Below are 23,242 nucleotides of genomic sequence, written 5' to 3' on the forward strand. Positions count from 1 at the left end.
TACTTAGGATAATAGCATCTAGCTGCATCCATGATGCAGCAAAGAACATAATTTTAATGGGCACTTGCATTGATTCTGTCTTTGCTATTGTAAATAGTGCTGCAAAAACATGCACATGCATGTGTCTTTTTGGTAGAAAGATTGGTTTTGTTTTGGATAGATACCTAGTAATGGGATTGCTAGGTCGAATGATAGCTCTGCTTAAAGTTCTTTGAGAAATAACCAAACTGCTTTCCACAGTGGCTGAACTGATTTCCATTCTCAGCAACAGTGTATAAGAATTTCCTTTTCTCTGAAGACTTGCCAGCATCTTTTGTTTTTTAACTCTTCAATAATAGCAATTCTTACCGGTGTGAGATGGCATCTCCTTATGATGTTGATTTGCATTTCTTCGATGATTTGTGTTAATAATTTTTTCATGTTTGTTGGCCTCTTGTATGTCTTCTTTTGAGAAGTATCTGATAATGTTCACTCACTTTTTAATGGGAGTATTCATTTTTGGCTTGTTGAATTGTTCAAGTTCATTATAGATTCTGGATGTTAGACCTTTGTCAGCTGCATAGTTTGTGAATATTTTCTCCCATTCTGATACACTGTTTACTTGGTTGATCATTTCTTTTGCTGCGTAGAAGCTCTTTAGTTTAACTAGGTCTGTCTTGTCAATTTTTGTTTTTGTTGCAATTGTTTTTAAGGACTTAGTCATAAATTCTTTCCCAAGTTTGATGCCAGAATGGTGTTTCCTAGGCTTTTTTTCTGGGATCCTTATTCTCTGAGTTCTTGTTTAAATCTTTAAACCATCTAGAGTTAATTTTTGAATATGGTGAAGGTATGAGTCCAGTTTAATTCTTCTGCATATGGTTAGCCCACTATTCCAGCAAAAACTGAATAGAGAGTCCTTACCTGATTGCTTATTTTTGTCAATTTTGTTGAATATTTGATGGCTGTAGTGTACAGCTTTGTTTCTGAGTTCTCTATTCTGTTCCATTAGCCTGTCTTTCTCTGTTTGCACCAGTACCATGCTGTTTTGGTTACTGTAGCATTGTACAGTTTGAAGTCAGATGATGTGATGCATCTAGATTGGTTCTTTTTGTTTAGAATTGCTTTGGGTATTCAGGCTCTTTTCTGGTTCCATATGAATGCTAGAATACATTTTCATAGTTCTGTAAAAAATTGATAAGAGTAACTTTGAATCTATAGAGTGCTTCAAGCATTATGGCCATTTTAATAATATTGATTAATAATATTGATTGTTTCTATCAATGAGCATGGAATGTTTTTACATTTGTTTTGTGTCATGTATGATTTCTTTTAACAGTGTTTTGAAGTAATTGTCTGTGTAGAAATCTTTCATCTCTTTGGTTATATGTATTCCTGGGCATTTTGTGGGTGTGTGGCTATTTTAAATGAGATTGCAGTCTTAATTTGGATCTCAGCTTGAATGTTATTAGTGTGTAAAATGCTACTGATTTTTGTACAGTGATTTTGTATCCTGAGACTTTACTGAAGTTATTTTTCAGTCCCAGGAGCCTTTTGGTGGAGCCTTTTTGGTTTTCTAGACATAGGATCATCTCATCTTACAAAGAATGATAGTTTGACTTTTTATTTTCCTATTTGGATGCTTTTTATTTCTTTGTCTTGCCTTGTTGCTCTGGCTAGAACTTCCGTTCTATATTGAATATGATTGATGAGACTGGGAATCCTTGCCTTGTTCTATTTCTGAAGGAGGATATCAGGTTTTGCTGACTCAGTATGATTCAGTATGTTGTTGGCTGTGGGTTTGTCATACATGGCTAATTGACAAGTTCTAATTATCTTAGTTAATTTCAGTCTTTGTTTTAAGACATTTGTAATCCAGCATATTTTTATAAGCCACACACTACTATCTTTCTTAAAAAAAAAAAAAAAAAGAGATCTAGAGCTTGACTGTGTTGCATGAGAACCGTAGTTATTAAATTGAGTCATAAACTGAAAATTTGCAAAAAAAAGTACATAGATTTAGATAATTTTACCATACACACAAAAAAGGTAACTATGTGAGATGATGGATATGTTTATTAGCTTGGCTCTAGTAATCATTTTGCTATGTAAATGTATATCAGAACATCATGTTGTATGCTTGAAGTATATTTAATAAAGGAATAATTTAACAACTAATTCTCCCACTGTGACCCAAACACACGCATGCACACACACAAAACTCCATTATGTTTCTCTCTTACTTACAAACTCTTATTGATTCTCTAGCACCAAAATACTTCGTTTGCCATAGGAAACTCCTTATAATCCAGCTTCTCTCTACCTTTCTGGCTTCAAATTTAGCCTGTTTGCTTCTACAGCATTTGTTCTTTTCAAAGTAAACTTCTCATTTCCCCTCCTAATAAAGTCCTTTCACGAGGTCATAGCGACAGCCAACTTATCCTTCAAGGTGCAGCTCAAATGCTTCTTGGTTTAGGCCACACAACTTTAGGATCATCTATTTTCTGCCAAACACTATTAAAGTACCAAACATTTGACACTGATTATTCATGTGTATTTTTCACAACTTCTTGAGGCAAGGTTTGTCATACTCATTTCAGAAAAGAGAAATAAAACTGAGGGCCAAAACAATTCAGGGCCTGTGCTCAGTTGGTTGAACATGTAGGGAGAATGTGAATTTGTAGCTATGGATGCCAAGGCCCCTATCTATGGAACCACTACATTGCATACTGTATTTTGTTAGGACAAAAAGAGAGATCTGCATATACAAATGATACTGAAACCTATATGTGAGGTAAAAGCAAATTCAATATTATTAAAATCACCTCCTGTTCTTTTACTATTTCTCCTACACTAAGCTACTTTGTATTGATGGTGGGAAAGAAAAGGTTCTACGAGGTAACAGGACCTTGATGATACATCATTAACTGATAAGGAAATTACAGAAGAAGGCAAATTTTCAGGGGAGGACAATAAGCTTGGTATTTGTTTTGGAAAGTTATGAGTGAGTAGTAGCAGTATGCTTCCATAGATATGTACAATAGAAAATTAGCCATTACAGTCAGACCTAGACTTTCAAATTTCAGAATTAGGAGAATTTGTATGGTAGAAGAAATGGTGAAAATGAATAAAATTGTCAGATTGCCACTAATTGTGCAGATAATGTATAGAAGAGAGACTTGGATAAATTTCCCAAAGGATTATAAATCATTCTGCTATAAAGACACATGCACATGTATGTTCATTGCATCACTGTTTACAGTAGCAAAGACTGGGAGCCAACCCAAATACTCATCAATGATAGACTAGATAAGGAAAACGTGGCACATGTACACCATGGAATACAAAGAAGCCATAAAAAGGATGAGATCTCATTATGTTTAACAAATATCAAAAATAATAATGAAACGAATAGAACACATTTGAACTTAAAGAAACAAACTATGTATACATAATAATGAGAGATGGAAAGAGAGGAAGGGAAAGGAAGGGTCTGGTAAGATGTTAACAAATGGTGTTAATATCTCATTATGTTTAACAATGAGATCTTATCCTTTTTATGGCTGCATAGTATTCCAGAACTCATGGACACAGGGAATGAAGCATCACACACTGGAGTCTGTGGGGAGGAAATAGGGAGGGACAGCAGGCTGTGGGGAGTTGGGGAGGGATAGCATGGGGAGAAATGCCAGATACAGGTGATAAGGAGGAAGGCATCAAACCACATTGCCATGTATGTGCCTATGCAACAATCCTGCATGTTCACATGTACCCGCAAACCTAAAACACAATAATATATATATATTTGAAAAAAAAAAAAGGATGAGATCATGTCCTTTGCAGGGACATGGATGAAGCTGGAAAGCATCATTCTCAGCAGATGGGCACAGGAACAGAAAAACAAACACTACACATTCTCACTTGTAAGTGGGTGTTGAACAATGAGAACATGTGAACACAGGGAGGGGAACATCACACACCAGGGCCTGTTTGGAGGTAGGGGGGCTAGAGGAGGGATAGCAGGGTGTGGGGGGATTGGGGAGTGCTAATATTAGGAGAAATACCTAATGTAGATGATGGGGTGATGGATGCCACAAACCACCATGACATGTATATACCTATGTAACAGTCCTGCATTATCTGCGTATGTACCCCAGAACTTAAAATATAATTTAAAAAAAAGAAGAAAGACTTGGATACATTTTGTGTGATTTATAGATATCTGGAGAATTGTTCTGGAATATAATCTTCACAAATGAAAGTTAGGTTTGATTAAATGACTACTATAAATTGTAAAATTGCATAGACATCGAAGGGAATTGCCTAATACATGAGAGAAGAGATCATATTGGTCTTAGAGTTCAGTAATTCTTTGCTAATGACACCTATGTGAAGCACTGTTAGGCAGAGTGCATCAGTTAATTTCTAAGCCTCAGAGTAATAACAGTTATTAATAATAATAACAATGATATACTCTTATGGGGTCACTTGCCCTTGGCTTCCTAGGGAATTGTAAGGATTAAAGAAATAGCGCCATATTAACAGAACAATCAGAGTTGCTTGCTTGATGGATATGTTGCTCCAAAAGTTTTGGCCTGGCCTTCTACTTTGTATTCTGCAGTTTATTAGAACAAAAAAATAATAGATGTGAGATAACAATGATATGGAAATGTATTTGTCAAGGTTCTATAAAAGCAAAAAAAAAAAACATTGTCAAAACCAATTCACCTCAAAACATCAAAGTAATTTCAAAGTTCAGTCGTGCCCCGTTGTTTTTGAATTTTAACACCGTCATTTTACAGGGAATTAATAAATATAGGTCATCATATTATCCAATGAAAGCTCTTAAATGCTTTACTAAGCTTAAAAGTCTTTCCATAGGGCAATAGAACCACTGAAAGTATTGTTGGGTCAAAGGCTCATGTTTGATTTATGAATATATAATTTTAGGAGAACCTTTGAGGGCCCTAAGACTAGAAACTGGTGTTGGGAGGGATGGGGGAGCTAGTCGTTACTGCAGTTTTCATTCCCAGAAGAAGGAACTAGATAATGGATATCTTTATCTGGGATTTAGGATGAATGAGGTTGTTCAAATAGTATTTCCCTCTGGTCTGTTTTTATTTTGAAAAAGACAAATCACACTAGAAAAGATTGAAAGAATGGTACAATGTATACTCATATATCCCTCACCAAATTCACCATTTGTTAACATCTTACCAGACCCTTCCCTTCCCTTCCGTTCTTCTCGTTCCCTCTCTCATTATTATGTATACATAGTTTATTTCTTTAAGTTCAAATGTGTTCTATTAATTTCATTATTATTTTTGATATTTAGAGTGTTCCAATTTTGTCAGTGGGGTTGCCTTTTAACTGGTCTTTATATCTTTTTCACATGTCCCCATTAGACTTTGAGCATTTTCTTATTGTATGGCACATTAAGGTGCTCCAGGATCTCCTTCTAAGTTTTTCTTTTTTTTTCCCCAGTCAGAAATCAGCCATTTCTCAAAAAATCTTTGTTTTTTTATTAGTAGAAAATACCATTTAGATCTAAGTTCTGAGTCTTTACTGCTTCTTGCTTGTTTCTTTGTGTTTTGACCCTTTCAAAGATAGAACTGTGGAAAAAAACGTTAGTGTGCCCTTACACATTGTCACAATGAATACACATGTAAATGTGTTCATATTGATTGCCTCAAATGAAATTCAGCACTGCAAGGTTGTCTCTCATCTTCCTCCATTTGATATTTTTATTTCTGTATTTCTGAATATTCTTATTTATCAAAATGACTTTGTTTAGTTATTTTTTAAATATACCCAGAGTAGTTTCAGAGTTGCAACACCAAGAGCATTACCAAGAAATCAACTAATGAAAGTTCAATATTGTTTTTCAGTTCTTTTCATTTTTAAGCTATATTTCTCATAGATTTTATAGTCAACATGTTGTATTTCAAAGTTACTTGAATTAATTTTTCCCTATGTGAATATTTTATCAATTTTGCATCATATTAGGATTATCTATATCTATTTTTATTACATCTCAGTTTTATTTTTTAATTGTGATTAGTAAGCCATTATTGTTCAAAAGATAAAACTGTAAAATGGGAGCTCTTTCTCCCATCACTATTTCCATCCTAAAGTCTTCTTTTCCCCAAGCAAATGAAAAAAAAAATGATTGTTCCTGGAGGCTGAAGAAAAACCATGAACCTGGGATGAGATCACAGTATGTGAGCTGATTACAAATCAGGAATAAATGAGACACTTAAATAATGTTGCAAACAGACGCTAGAGCACAAAGAAAGAAAATTAAAAATGGTTTCTTCTGCAGAGTTATGGAGTACGTCTCCTAATGCCTGGACAGTAATAGAAGACTGAATCTGATGCATTTAGGCAGGCATATTTAATTTTGTGTTAAGAGCCTGAAGTTTAAAACTAGGCCACTAAGGTGTGAGAGAAATCAGTAAGCTTCATTGAATGATATTTGAGCAAGGTAACACATAATATAAAAGACATTTTACAATCTGGCTCCTTTTGTTATTGAATCCTTCACTCTTCATGTTACATACTTGGATCTTTCAACTACTGCTACCCCAGCCTATGTACAGTTATTTGCACATGGCCTCCTACTTCTCACTCTGTACTTTCAGCCATTGTTTTCAATGCTCCTCTGACTCATTTTTTCAACTAGGAAGCTACTACTTCTTAATAAAAGTATTTTTTAGACATCAGGTGCTTCTTTTCCTTTTCTATTTCTCAACGTTTGTTTATTCATTATTTACTAAATGTCAGGTGTGTTCGTATTGTTTTACCAAACACGCACATACAAACATACTAGAATATTATTCTAATAACATTTGAATAATTATTCTAAGTTTTGTGTTTGCCTGTCTGTTTTAAAATGTGAGCTACTTGGTTTAGGATAATGCTGGGACATGAAGGTATCCGGGAAATATCTGTTAAAAGGCCAAGTGAGAATTACTAAGGAAGAATGATCATGATTTCTTCCTTTGTTACCCACATACGCAGTTAAATACACACAACTTTTAAAAGTTATTTGCTTCAATAGTTCTGGTATCATTTTGGCCTATTTTTCTCTACTGTTATCCCCAGGAGCCATGATACGATAATATTGGTGCATCTGGTATGTTTGGGTTTTATGAAAATACAATTAATGTGGATACCCTTGTATTACTTGATTAAAAAATATTTTGCATTATAAAAGTATTTTAAATTAAGTACACTGGCACCAAAATTCTGGTAGTTAAAAACAAAATTGAGTAAATAATTTTGGCCTTCAGTGGTGACATTTAGAGAATAAAATTTGAATATATATAATGGTGATCTCAAAAGAAGAGAAATTATTTCAGATGTGCCAGAATAAAACAGAATTCTTGAGTCATCCACAGATGAATTAGTCATAAACTAAAAATATAGAATATGCAAGGAAAAAGGAAAATTATTGCAGAAGATAAAAAATAGAGCAATTGTGAATTTAAAATATACTGCAATCAAGAACATTTTAGGAAAATATCAGTAGTGAAAGAAAACAGTACAAATTCACAGTTATGGGGAGAAAAGAGAGTATGAACCAGAATCCATTCTAGTTCTGTTCTGGAACTAGTTAATGGAGACGGTTTGTTTGATACCATCTTGAAAGGTGCAAACCTATTATAACTTAGGAAATCAAAAATATATGCAAAACTTTTATATATGTGATGCTAACATATGGCTGTAAAAACATAATCCAGTTTTAATATTGGTTAAAAAACACACTTAAATGATTGACCTATTTTACTTGAACCCTGTTATGTGGAGGTGGGATAAGAAGACAGTGAGTAGATAAAGAACATTTGTACAGAGGACCTGGTGAATGAGAAAGACTGGATTTGGTTCTACTACTTGCTGAATATGTAATTTTATACAAATTACTTGACTTCTCTGTGATGTAGCTTCTTCTTTCCAAAACAAAGTAATAACACTTACCTCATAAGAATATTGTGTGAATTAAATTGGAAAGTATACGAAAAGTATTCGTACAAAGTTTAACACTAAATACAAACTCAGTAATTATCCTTTTCTTTTTCTTGTTGAATATCAGGCTCTGTCTCTTAAGTAAATTTTCTGAATAATGAATAGTCAGTCCTTCATATGTCAAAAATATTTTTTTAAAATGTCTTTAACACTTAATATAACAATGTATTGTTTTAAAACACAACAATCAAAATTACATTAAATACTTTCTTCTCTTCCTAAGAGGAGTAAAATGTGATAAGTCTAAGAGCTTCTTATCCAGCATACTCCTCTTTATAAGTAATTGGGTACCCCCAGCTTTATTGACATATAATTCACAAATAAAATTATTTAGTGTATAACATGTTTTGATATATGTATGATATACATATGCATAGTGAAATGATTAAATCAAGTTAATTGACACATCTATCACCTCACATATTTAATCATTTTCTTTGGTGATGAGAACATTTAAGATCTACTCGTAGCAATTTTTAAGTGTATAATACATTATTCTCAACTCTAGGCCCCATGCTCATTTTGAATATTTGTAATCACATTTTATTCTAATTCAACTGTGCTGTCTAAAGTTACTGAACCATTACAACTGTTTGCCCCTTTGGAAAATGACAGTGATTATGTGAGATACAGTTTCATGCATTACTTCATGTGTTTGCCCACATAGCCACTGGCTTTGCTCACAGATATTAGTATGTGATTATAACAAAGATCTCTTTTAATTTTCTGCTTCTATTCTGCAGTCAGCTTGAAAACCAGAGGACTGAATTTGCTTTAAAATTTGTCTATAAATACAAAGTCCTCTACTGTATTTGAGAGCCTAGAGGGCTCTCTTGAAAGAGACATGCAGAGTCCAACACATTTGTGTTACAGAATTTGTTTGGAAACATTTTTTTTCCTTCTAGTTAAAATAGTATATTTTGTGTAAACATCCAGCCATGTGAATGCTGGATAAGAGAAACATTACTATAATTGTTCTCATTTGGTTCATATGTTATAATGCTACTGATAAATGAAGCTATGCAAATTGTCACCAGAAAGAAGGCTATGTTGTCGTCGTTTGTTTAGAAACTGAGAAATGTGCCAGACTTCAAAGTCATTATAAATGTTGAAAGAAGACAATTGTTAAGGAAAGCAAAGAAAAATACTGTATTACTTTATCCACTTCTCAAACTATGAGTTTTTTGTTCTCTACATAGAGAATATCATTAACAATGTCATTTACAATTTATTTGATTTTAAGTACCATGAAGGCAAGGATATGTGGTAGTATGTTTCATTCAAGAAATAAAAACATTTCTACACATTAAGGTCAAAGCCAGTTTGTCTCTGTGAGCTCAAATTAACCTCAATACTCACATTTCTTAAAGATTCCACACCCAAATGAACATTTTTTGGATCATTTTGAGTGTTAATGAGTTTTTAAAATCACTTTTCCCAATGCCATTTATATGTTCCATAATAAATTGTAAATTATACCATAGCCAATATTGAAACTTCTCTTTCTTTAGAAATCTTCCAACTCCAAATCTTTGCATCCTCCACTCCCTATACTTCAAAATTGAAAATAGCTGAGTACACCATTAGTGCTCAAAGTAATTACTGTTTAATAAATTATATCCAGGCTTTGCTCCTCTTCCAATGGTGGGCTGTTCAATTTTAAAATTTCAATTGGTCCAAACAAAACTAAATGTCAGGGTAAAGTGATTGGGCTTTTTCAGTGCCCTTATATCTTGGTAATGGTTTATGAATAAATTAATAATATTTCTATTAACATTCATAATTATTTAAAGTTATCAGTTTAAAAATATTACAGATAGGTATTTTAAACTTAGTTTTTTTATCCATCAAAGCTGACAATTCATATTTCCATCCTTTGTATGCACACTTTGTTCTTACCTGTGTAATGTGTCTTGTTTTGTTACATCAGCTTTTCTTGCTTTATGTTAAAAGCTACTTTATTTCACATTGTTTCCCATGTTTTCACAGCTTTTTTTTCTTTGATATAGTAGTAAATATAAGAAAGTATGAGAGATTATAATGAGAAAGAGCTTGATGACCCAGGTAAATCTTACTGCTATTGGCCTAATAGTCAAGCCTCTTTTTTCCTTTAACAAAAGTTTTAATTTGTTATGTTTCGTCTTAGGCTTAAAGTAATATGGTCATCTGACTAATCAGAATATTCACCATACATTGACTTCTTGCCAATTCTAGGCCTTTGGTTAAGTATTTATTTTAAATCTTTTACAGCCACCCTGCAAGGAAAGTCCTAGTCAGATTTGGAACCTAAAGCTTAGGGAATGTAAATAATTTGATCAAGTCACATAGCCGCTGGTGGCTAAGATACAATTTGAGCACAAGTCTTTCTGACATACTTTTCACAACTGCCTGTAGTCTTGTACTTGACTCTGTTAATAATCAGCATTTTCTCTTGGCTTTCTATTAATAATTAGAAAAATGAACTCTGAGATTTACTTTGTAGAAGAATATGTGACAAAAAATTAAAATAGATTCATTCTTTATATCATCTAAATGTTGTTAAAAGGGACTAGGATTAGTTGGGATTGTATTTAGTTTTAATTTAATTAGCCTTACCCCAAATAAACCCTATACTAATCAGCCAGTCTTCTTTTTTTAGAAATCTTAGAATGTGTCTTTTAAAAAAAACTTTTAAGAAAAAATATAATTAATAGTAAACAATATATGAACAACCTAAAATGTGTGATTTATATATGAAAGCTATTCATCCTGTAAAATGTGTATTTCTTTGAATGTCTTCATAAGGAGTATTTCCCTATTCATTCATCCATTGACAAGCTACCTTTTGTCTAAGTGAAGGACTTTTGACCATCAGGCCTCTGCCTAATGGGGCAAGTTCACATCTTGCACTTGATTTTCCTAAAGAAATCTTAATTTAGAATCACATTTGCTCATATTAACTGGCGTACTACCTTTGGACCTAAACAAGCAAGATTGGCCATTCCTTCTCTGCTCCTTCTGAGCAATGTAACTTGCTCAGCCTCATTTCCTTATATGCAAAATAGAAAATCAGTAATTGGAAGAGTGATAATTTTATGAGTGAAAATTTATATATATTTAAATTATACACACACATATACACACACTGTTATTTTTGTCTTCACCTATGTGATTTTTCTTTGCTATTCTAGACATTCTTGTCACCTTATACATTCCTTTTATTTTGGGCACTCTCTAACCTGAAAATTGACGGCCAACACAATTGATTTGGAAGAGAACATGGGGTTGTGGAAAAAACTAAAATCAGGGTCCAAAAATCTCAGCTCTCTTGTTAATGATGTTGAGAGCTTGGTGAAGTCACCTAATCTTTGTATGTCTTAGTTTTCCTCCATGGTATGGGGACATTAACACTTTGATATCAGATTTATAGTTTTGATGTGAGAATTAAATGAAATTGCTAATCACAACACTACCTAGCACAGTGCTTGGGACATAATAAGCTGACAGTAGGCAATTGACAGGTATTAATTTGCCCTTTCGTGTTCCTTCACCAAAGCTTTAGATCGTAGAATCTGGCAAACTTTATTGTCTATTGGTGGCCTGTTTCTGTAGTCTAGTGTTTTTCTGACTTAGCTTTCAACTTATTTTAAAAGAAAAACATTTTCCTGAAATCCTACCACTAACTTACACATTTTTATTATAATAATATTTAAAATATGAAAGCATTACATTATGAATTAGACACTAATGTTTGTAATGTGTGTTCAATTTTAAGACCAGAAAAAGTTTTCAAATACAGTTTAAATAAAATTAGAATCAAATAAAAATTAAATGAAATCATTAAGTTAATGTGAATGAGGATGTTATTTTTCTGAAATTCAGTCACGATTTGCAACTTAATGTAGTTCTGGATGTACTTTTGCATTCATCATGCTTCTGCCTCACTATGCTGTGTGATGACTTGACTCTCTTTTCACTTCACTTTAATTATTCAAATTCTTTATTTCAGCCTTGGGTCCTGGTATGATTTAACCTTCACCTGTTGCAAATGCATCATTTACATATTGAATGTGCTATTTCTGTTTTCCTGAAGAAAACATGGCAAATAGAGCAGCTTTGGGCACTAAAATGTGCAATACTTGTTTATTAGGATATCATCCAGAGCTATTAATTTTGTTAGGTTATCTTTGAAATCAATTGACAGTTTGACAAATTCTTAGAGCTCATTGTGAACTCTATTATCAAAGATAGAGATCACAGTTTAAAAATCTTTCTGTATTAAAAGACCAATACAGGAATCTAGAAGGAAGCCTCTAGTCATTGTTTTGATGATTGTGACATTATTAAAGTAGCAAACATTAGAGAACTGAGTCATGTGACAGTGTGAAATGAAGATTTTTCATTTGCTTTTTTTAACTTTGATGATGTTGAACATTTTTTTAAAAAGAAAGCAAATTTTCAGCAAGATAAAGACAGATCTTAATACCTATGCTTAAAGTCCTTTTCTTCTTTCTAGTTTCTTAGGATATGTTTTTATTTTAATAGGCTCAGGGCTGGTTCACTTTTATGTTTCCTTCAATATCTAACGTATGTAAGAGATGTTCCAAGCCCTTTACTGAAGGAAGGAGTCATTTTATTCTCTGAAGAATATTTTAAAAGATACTTTATTTTTACCCCTTGGAGTGATTTAGGTAGCCTATGTATAAGCAAATGAATGAATTAAATAACATTTTCAATTGTGTGATTCCTTGGTTTCATTGTTTTGGATCTAGTGCAACAGTAATGGATAGAATGAAGATAGCAAAAGTTGACTTATGCAATTGTGTGTTGTTAGATTGATTTGCGACTCTAAATACCTCTTACAGGTAAGACTAAATTGAATATATGACATGGAGTGATTAATGAGTACACTACTGAAAGTATTTAGGTTTTTAAAAAGTGAAGAAATCTGTCCAAAGAGGAGCATATTCATGGATTTTGTGAGATAAGATAGAATATATGAACAAATGGAAATGCTAGTAAGTTTGTCTCGATACATCGATTTGAAGTTTTGTAATGAACGATGAGTCAGTAGAGTCCCAACTAAAGTAGCAAAGACATTTCATGAATAGAGAGACTCCAGTTTATGTACTTTCACTTAGACCTTCATTGCTGTTATTATTATTCTAAATTATGAGCCTGCACTTAGTTAGATATTACTTGAGGAAGATAACACAATTCTTTACCAGTGGCAAATCAAACCTATGCTTAGCAAAAAGAAAAGTGCCCAAAATATTTGAATTGCAGAGCTGAGGTATTTACTGAAAACCTCCTAATTTTTTGAGTTTATTAAAAGATAGGAAGTCTTTATTAATATAAAGTTTAAATGTTAATTACTTATGAGTGACCTTTCTGAATTGCCCGTTTGGAAGACTTGTGTCTGAGATTATTTAAAAGAATCTCAGAGAGTGTGTTTTCCAAATAAAAGTGATTTATTAAAAGGTCATACACATGATGTAGAGAAATGTGGGTCATGGAAAGAAGACAAATAATTGCAAATTAAATGTTCACAGTTTAGGTGGTCTTTAATGAAATCCTACCTGGCATTTTGGCCACATCAGGTCTTAAAGACTTTATTTAATGAATCAACAGGGAACTTAAGCTTCCATGTAACACTGTTTTGTCTAGAGGGAATTTTAATTTGAAGTGAGTCAATGTAATATGGAAATATTGGTAACCTTGGAAAATGTCTAGAGACATTTATAAAAAATGATTTTTAAATTTAAACTTTTTTTTTCTTTTTTTAAAATTATACTTTAAGTTCTAGGGTCCATGTGCAGATTGTGCAGGATTGTTAAATCAGTATGCACCTGCCATGGTGGTTTGCTGCATCCATCTCCCTGTCACCTACACTAGGCATTTCTCCTAATATTAGCCTTTCCCAATCCCCCCATCCTCAGCTATCCCTCTCCTATCACCCCCACCCCCAAACAGGCCCTGGTGTGTGATGTTCCCTCCCTGTGTCTATATGTTCTCATTGTTCAACACCCTCTTAAAACTGAGAACATTTGGTGTTTGGTTTTCTATTCTTATGTCAGTTGGCTGAAAATGGTGGTTTCCAACTTCATCCATGTCTTTGAAAGGACACAAACTCATCCTTTTTTATGGCTGCATAGTATTCTATGGTGCATATGTGCCACATTTTCTTTATCCAGACTATCATTGATGGGCATTTGGGTTGGTTACCCAAAGGATTATAAATCGTTCTATTATAAAGACACGTACACATATGTTCATTGCGGCACTGTTTACAATAGCAAATTTATAAAATTATTTTAAAAGAATGATTTTTAAATTACCAAAATATCATGTCCTAAATATAACAACCCTTAATATGTTGTTACATACATAGCTATTTATCTCTCTATGACCATTCTGTATATACATATATAAAACCTGCTTATTTATGTATTTATATAACATCTTATTACTAACAACAGCAAATAATTATATTAATTATAATTAATTAAACTGGATTAAGTGCTCACTATGTGCAAGGAGCTATGCTAAGCATCACTTACACATATTATGAAAATTTCCATGTCACTAGCTAACTAATATGTGTATATACATTGTCAGATTTGATAGTTGTGTAGTGTATTATTATATAATTATACCATAACTTATTTAACCAATAAACTATTGTTGGTTTTATGTTATTTCCAAGTATTTGTGTTATATTTACTAACATAAGATGGTTTTGTAATAGTCAAGTGTTTTATGCATCCTAATTCATTTTGTCAGTATTTACTGTAAAAAGCATAATATGCAAACCAAAACATCTACATGTTCCTTTGAAATTTCATTATTTAGCTGTTGTACCAAAAGATAAAAAATAGAAAACGGGGATATTTGAAATGCATTGTTGAATTGTAAACTCCGTAATCCCATGCCGGTCTATATACCCCATCACACTTTGTGAGACTTTCTTCCCTATGTCCTTGCCGACTCTGGTTTTATGTGTTTCAATCTTTGATGAGGCTGCTAATTTAACTTAAAGCCAGTCAGGTTTATTTTATTTACAGAGACGCTCAGTTGCTATTCTTTCTCCTAATAGATGGGGTCAAATATTAGGATATCTTCACTGATGAACCATGCAGTGTGTTTTTACGGCATATATAATGTGTCATATATCAGAGACAGTAGGGAAGATATACATAATACTATTATTTTGGTTCAAATGCAAACCATGAAAAAACTTCAAAATATTTCAGCCCACTTTCTTAATATACAGAAATAACAAATGACAGTATAAATAAGGTGAGATGTGACATCATCCACAATAAAATAATTTTCAGTTTATGATATAGAGTTGGTACAGAGGAAGCAACAACAAAAATAATAACTGCATTTTATCTTTCCTAGGGCACTATGTGAGGCTAGAAATTCTCAAGTCTCTGTCTTTGTTCATACTCATTTTTTCAGCCTGGTTTTCCAGCCCTGCTATTGGTTTCTTCTTTGCCTGTTTACATTGTATTTATCACTGCGACCCAGATCTAATGTTAGTGTCCATTTGCAGCTTCCTTAATCTCTCTAATTAGGATTAATTTTTTAAAAAATTTTTCTTCTTTCAATATTCTTTCTCTATATGTGTGTTCATTTTAATTTTGCATGGTTAAGTGTCAATAGCCATTTCTCTCATTTTTATACATATTCCTTAAAGTGGCATATATTTTACTAAACCATGTAGCATAATCAGAACTCAGTATTACAGTGCCTGGCAAAGTACATAAAATATTTGTTGAATGAGTAAGATAAAATGTTTCATTTATAATGCTTTTCAGATAGCGTACAGTATTTGCAACTCATTGGGGAATCACTAAAAATGACACAGTTATTTTCGGGAGACAGTTTAAACTTTTCATTCGAAAACAGTTGTGTATTTTTCTGTAGCACATATAATAACATTTTTTAAAACTCTCATTAAAAGAATGTCCTCCATTTTTATATACTTGTATATAAAATATAATTGTGTAAAATATACTTTACATACTTTCCACATTTAGAAATAATAACATCAGCAACTACAACCTCCCATTTTTTTTTTAAGAAAAATCTACTCCACTTTCTGTCATCTAGAATTTAAATGGTTCATATATGTATTTAGTTTTGTTCTCTATCATTAAGGAGTTAGCAATATGAGGCCTGGTCTGGTGGCTCATGCCTGTAGTCCCAGCTCTTTGGGAGGCCAAGGCGGGTGGATCACTTAAGGTCAGGAGTTTGAGACAGGCCTGGCCAATGTGATGAAACTTCCTGTCTACTAAAAATACAAAAAGTAGCTAGGCATGGTGGCAGGTGCCTGTAATCCCTGCTACTTGAGGGAGCTGAGGCAGGAGAGTTGCTTGAACCTGGGAGGGGGAGGTGCAGTGAGCTGACACTGTGAGACTGCACTCCAGTCTGGGCGACAGAGTGAAATTCCATCTCAAAGAACAGAAAGTTAGCAATATGAGGTAAAATTATATTTGAGGGCCACATGATAAAAGTTGCTTTTTTATTTCCTTGAATAATGCATCAGATAATTTACTTACTTAATTATATATTTTTTAGAGATGGGATTTTATTCTGTTGCCCAGTAGAACAAACACAGCTCACTGCAGCCTCCAGCTCCCCAAGCAATCATCCTGCCTCAGCCTCTTGAGAAGCTGGGACTACAGGCGTTCATCACCATGTTGGAATATTTTTTATTTTTATTTTTTGCAAACCCAGGGTCTCCCTATGCTGCTCAGGCTGGTCTCGATCTCCTTGTCCTCAAGCAATCCTTTCTCCAAAGTCATTGGTATTATGGGTCACTGTACCCAGCACAGATTATTGTTTAATGTATCATTTTTCTTTGCTTAAATTAACACAGATGCTCCTTTTTTGGCATGTCTTATTTTCTTTGAGCTTGAAAAACACAGATACCAAAAACCGTTTGGAGAGATGACAGTTTTTGTCTGCCTAACAAATTTGTTTGACTGTGTAATTTTGTTTTATTTGCAACATCAGTCCGATCTAATAACCTTACTTTAAAGAAAACTCGGGAAATAGCCAAACTAGGATCCTTGGTGGGTTTAAACAAAACCCAAGTGTTTGAGAATAAAATATGTATCACTCATGCATATAGTGATTCAGTGCAGATAAAGTAGGAAAATTTGTTCTTCTTTTTTTGAGGCCCCTCTTGACCAAACTATTTTTATCTAATTAGAAGCCACTTATAGAGCTTCACTAGTAAGTAATACTTGCATTTAATTTGATATTATTTGTAACGTTATTAAAATGAAGAATTCCGGGTCCTCACTGACAAACGTAAACTTAAGTTTACAAGGTCATAGAATACCTTTGAATAATGATACAAGATGCTAAGTCATGAAAAGGAACATTAAGAAACTCAAATTCTGTTGCCAGACTTTTTGTTAGTGTTAAGTAGGCCATTAGACTGAACAAAAGCTTTTCATGATAAATTAGAATGTCCTTAGAATTTTTATCTTGCCTTTGGATATACATAGAATAGTTGAAATCTGAAAAAATAAATTTCCTAATTAAATTTATTAAATGTTTTTAATTTTTGTATTTCATTCATGTTTAATAATGAAGACAAGTTAAATTGTATGTAGTTAATTGTTTAAATCTTGCTTTATGAAGCATATTTTTATATTTTTGTTATTGGGTTTATTAATATTAAACTAGTTTAGTAGTTTAATAAATAATTTCCTTTAAATGATAATTGAAAAATTGTTCTTTAGTCTTAGTTGGGTATACCTATCTGTGGGATGGCAGGTTGACCAATAAGCCAGAACCTAAGACCTATCAGAGGTAGATTGTAGGGTCTAATTTTTGAACAACAGCAGTGCCGTGACTTGGTTATTATTCTTCCAATTTCATATGATGAATTTGAACTTAGGTTTGTCTACTTAATTGAGGATTTCTTTGGTGAGAAAAAGAGCTATGGTATAAACTTAAATTTGTATAAAACTAAATTTCTAAATCTTATATTCAGCTGCCAAAATACCAAAGAAATGAGCACTTGAATGTGTGTGTGTGTGTGTGTGTAAGAGAGAGAGAAAGAGAGACAGAGAGAGAGAGAGTAATTGAATCTCATTGGAGAATCAGTAAAAATGGCACTAAATTATTTTTAGGAGAAGTTTTAAGCTTTTCATTTGAAAATAGTCATGTATCTATCTGTAGCATATATAATAGCATTAAAAAAAGTCTCATTAAAAGAATGTCTTCCATTTTTACATACTTGTATATAAAATATAATTGCACACACACACACACACACACACACACACATACACACACACACACATGGCATAGGTCCAGACCTGTCTAAAAAAAATAAGGGAAAAATAATTTCATCCATATATCTTACTATCCTTTTACTGCACTGATACCAGTCTACATTTTTAAACTATGTTGGTATATGTTGCACAGAAACTTGTAAATTAAAACATAAAATCATAGGTCCACATTTGAAATATTTAATAAAATGTCTAAACATACTCTTATTGAGCTGGACAAAGCCTTAGAATTGTTTGAACTAGCCCTTCCAATGTTTTGTCAAAACTCATAATTGTCATTTTATCAGTGGTTGATTCAGCAAACATGTAGTGACCAAAAACTACAGTGAATTTAAGGATATTTTTAAATGCTTTTGTGTTCTTGTAAATCACAGGAAAATCACCATTTATTATAAAGTAATAGTATATATAACTAATGAATATTATTAATAATATATTGATTGTCAATCTATAGATAAAGCCTAATTCACTTCTGGTTTCATATACCCACAGCTACTTTTTGGAGTTGCAGTTAATTACAGCCCACAAGTGAGGAACCAGTATGAAGTAACCAGGGTCCATTGTAACCATAGATGAAGTAACTGTGGCCCAGAGAAACGATTTGTCCACAATTATGTAACTTGTATACACACTTTCTTATAATTAAAACTCAGAATTCCTAAATTTTGATCTCACTTACTTTTCCCTAAACCAAAATTTTTTATCAGTTTTGTCTATGTCTTCTTTGAGAATCAGATGCCTGTTACCCCAGAGAAATGCACATGTGCCCATCCATGTGAAATGCTGCACATAATCCTGAGGGTTCACAGACCTTTTAGGGTCTGCTCATGAGCCCCTGGTAATAACACCTGCCAAAGCTACCACCTTAATTTCTATGTTAAAAACCAAGTAGTCTGGGAATTGTGGACAGAGTGGGCTACCAAGGCCTGGTTCTAAAGTTAAGTGATTGGGGGAGCTTTTTAAATCATATTTTTAAGGTGTATTTTTCCCTTCATTTTAACCAGGATCACTTGATCATAATAATGTGCTTGTATTAGTGGCTTCATCTGAGCTATTAATAATGTCCTTAGAAAATATTTTAAGAAATCAGAATCTCACTGTTATTTCTTTAAAATTAGTTGAACACACACACAAGAGAATATAGAAAGTGAAAATTCTTCCTGTCTGTAGTGGTGGCTTAACTCTGTGATGTTTTCAACAGTAAAACCAGACTTTAGCTAGGAGTTCATAAATATTGAGGAACATGATCTTCCTCCAGAGAAAGTGCCTACCGATTTGGTGGATTCTGGTTGCCAAGAGCTAAAGTCTGGTCCATTGAAATTAAGTTCAGTGATCTAAAAAATGCCAAATGTATGATAAAATGTGGTAGAAAATGTTTTGGTTTTCTTTTACTTTTTCTTTCTTTTCTCTTTTTCATTTCTCATTCACATTGCAAATTCAAAATAATGATGCCAGACAGTCAAAACAACCTAAGTCTCAGGTTTTACTTCTAGAATACATTCTTTCTGCCAGACATTCCAAAGGCTTTAATTTTCAATTCTAGGTTATTTGGCTATGTGTAAATATCCCTAGAAGAATTTTAAAAAGACCAGCAGGAGGCAGGAGCTTCCTGGACTATTACATGGACTTCCTTCTTTTTAGTACGCCTTTAGTTTTTGAGCATTCAGTTAAGTTCATCCCAGCTACCCCAGGAAAAAGAGGGTTTCTTTTTTATTTAAGATGTCATGAGGCTGACAACAAATTAGCATTGTATGCTTTGAAGTTTTAGTCTCCTGAAAAGAAAGGCTATAAGAAAAGAAATTGATCATAGCATTTTTCTGTGAATAGTTCAAACATGTAAATATTTGAAATGTAAATATTTAACTGTTAATTAAATAGTTGATATATAATTATCAACTATTTAATTGATTTATGTAGTCAGAATAGAGGGACTGGATTCATTCATTCATTGAACAAATATTTGCTAAATAGCTTCCACAGAGGTAAAGAGCCATCCTAGACCTGGGATAAACAATGAACAGAATATAGAACTGCCCTCATAGGGATTACATTTTGGTGGATCTTAGATTGATATAATTTAAGGAATAGATTCCTTTGTTATTTAGAAGTCTAGTTCCAATGGAACATATTGTAAGATCTGGGAAAACAAAAACTGTCATTCTGATATAAAATTAGTATAGATTTGTAGAGATACAGGTAAAAATTCTAGCTCCAATGACCAAAAGTTGAGTTGGCAAATAGACAAAATATTCTTTAAGCAAATACAAATGTATATGGAAAGAGAGAAAGACTGAAAGGATGGAAAGGTCAAGCTGCATGATATGAACACCATCACTAGAAAGAAACTTAATGCCTGGATAATATCTGTCGCTATCATTTTAAAGCAGTAAGCACTGATTTTGCCCATACAATGTTATCTTTTAACATGCTAGTGGTAATCACAGTGGGTTTGTACTGCTTTTCACAGCTCACACCGTGGAAAAGAAAGTATAATTTGAAATTTGACATTAGAACAGCATGCAGGGGAATCAGCCTGTTTTTTTACTTTAGAGGGCTTTGATTTTGAACAGTGGCTCTGCAGACTGTTCTTGTGACTTTCTCCGTAAGACACGGAAGTAAGTAACGTATATATTGAGAGTTTAGAGAATCAAATGGGAAAAGGTGTAGGAGACACCTGACATATGGTTGTGCATATAATAGCTGGTCAATCAGTGGCTGGTCATTTGTATTTACAGGACTAGAATTTGGATTTCATGTGCTTGGTTTAATCCTGTGCTTCTCTGAGAGTGCACCTGCCTGTAGATACAGTGAAGGGGAAATTTTTAATGGACAGGAAAAGAGGAAACATGCCTCTTATTTTTTTTATTTTTTTATTTTTTTGAGGCAGAGTCTTGCTCTGTCACCCAGGCTGGAGTGCAGTGGCCCAATCTCAGCTCACTGCAACCTCCACCTTTCAGATTCCAGTTCTTTTCATGCCTCAGCCTCCAAAAGAGCTAGGATTACAGGCATGTACCACACCTAGGTAATTGTATTTTTAGTAGAGTTGGAGTTCTGTCACATTGGCCAGGCTGGTCCTGACTGAACTCTTGGCCTCAAGTGATTTGCCTGCCTTGGCCTTCCAAATTGCTGGGATGATGGGTGTGAGCCACTGCAGCACCCAACCAGTCCTACATCTTAGAACACTCTTGAGGTGTTTTCTGATTTTTAGATAAGTTTTTAAACCCATGTAATATATTACAATTGACTCAGTAAACTCTTCTCTATGCCTTGAAATTTGGATTAGGAACCCCTGATGATGAATAGGGTTATGCTGTAGGGGTGTGATTTGTCAAATATCAGAGAGGACTGGACAGGTCAGCAATTTCATTGTTAATGGGACCAAGTATAGTACAAAGTAAAGGTGGAGGATGAGGTGGAAGTTATGGAAGATGAAGCTATTTTCTAAGGAAAAGGAAAAAATAAAATAAAGCAGGGAAAAGTACTCAGTATCTCAAATCTGAAAGAGTAATAACTCTTTTCTTGGGAACTAAAACAACACTGGGACAAGTGGCCATTTTATAGGTGTCAGTTATTTTTTTATTTATGAGACAGAGTCTTGCTCTGTCACCCAGGCTACAGTGCAGGGGTGCGATCTCCACTGACTTCAACATCCTCCTCCTGGGTTCAAGCGATTCTCCTGCCTCAGCCTCCTGAGTAGCTGGAACTACAGGTACACACCCAGCTAATTTTTGTGTTTATAGTAGAGATGGGGTTTCATCATGCTGGCTAGGTGGTCTCAATCTCTTGACCTCGTGGTCTGCCCACCTTGGCCTCCCAAAGTGCTGGGATTAAAGGCATGAGCCAGCATGCCTGGCTGGTGTCAGTTATTTTTATCATTATTTTTTTTTATTTTAATCATGATATTATTGAGGTAATTAAATCCTTCCTGACTATCATCAGGCCAATTGATCACTTCTTTGCTTTGGTATCTATCTATCTTTCAACAACATGTGTAGTTATGTACAACTACAAAATTGTAACGAAAACACATGATCCTTATAAGTCTTCAGGCATTTTCCTAGATGAAATAATAACATTTGTGACATATTCACAGCCTCCCTCACCCAAAATGATTTTATTAAATTTATTTTTATTGTATGTATTTAATATGTACAAAATGTTTTGATAAACATATATATAGTGAAATGATTACTACAAGTATGCAAATAAGTGTATCTATCACTTTCCATAGGTAGCTTTTGTGTGATAAAAGTGCCTAAAATCTACTTTCTTAGCAAATTTAATTATATAATACAGTATTTTTAACTATAGTTAATAATATTATAATGGTGTGCATTACAACATTAGATACCTAAACTTATTCACCCTACGTAGCTGCAAGTTTGTACATTTTTGACTTACGTCTCTCTGTTTTCTCTTCCTCTGTGTCCCTGGTAACCACCATTCTATTCTCTGTTTCCATGTATTTGACCATTTTTTAGAATCCCCATGTAAGCGAGATCATATTATATACCTTTTCCTGTGTCTGGCTTATTAAAGTTAGCATAACATTTTTCAGATTCATTATATTGTTGCAAATGGCAGGATTGCCTTATTTTTCAAGGCTGAATAATATTCATTCAATAATATTCATTTTTATGTATGTATAAAATAATTTATCTATTGAGGGACATGTCAGTTGTTTTCATATCTTTGTTATTGTGAATTATGCTGCAATAAACATGGGAATGAAGATCTTTCGGCAAGGTGCTGACTTTTTTCCTTTAAGTAGATACCTAGCAGAGGAATTGCTAGGATTTTGTAGTAGTTACATTTTTAATTTTTCAAGGAAGCTCCATACTATTTTGCATAATGGCTGTATCTATTTACATTCTCAAAAACAATGTACAAAGAGTTCCCTATTCTCCAAACCCTGGCTAACAATGATTATTTCTTTTTCTTTT

The 23,242-nt window shown here is 33.3% G+C and overlaps 1 protein-coding gene across 5 annotated transcripts in view; it reads left to right on the top strand.

Moving 5' to 3' along the window:
• Window positions 1-23,242, top strand: part of GRM5 (glutamate metabotropic receptor 5) — a 535,146-nt gene that overhangs the window by 108,718 nt on the left and 403,186 nt on the right. The window lies entirely within an intron of this gene.

Source organism: Saimiri boliviensis, chromosome 6, assembly GCF_048565385.1.
Source record: "Saimiri boliviensis isolate mSaiBol1 chromosome 6, mSaiBol1.pri, whole genome shotgun sequence".
Taxonomy (NCBI): Eukaryota; Metazoa; Chordata; class Mammalia; order Primates; family Cebidae; genus Saimiri; species Saimiri boliviensis.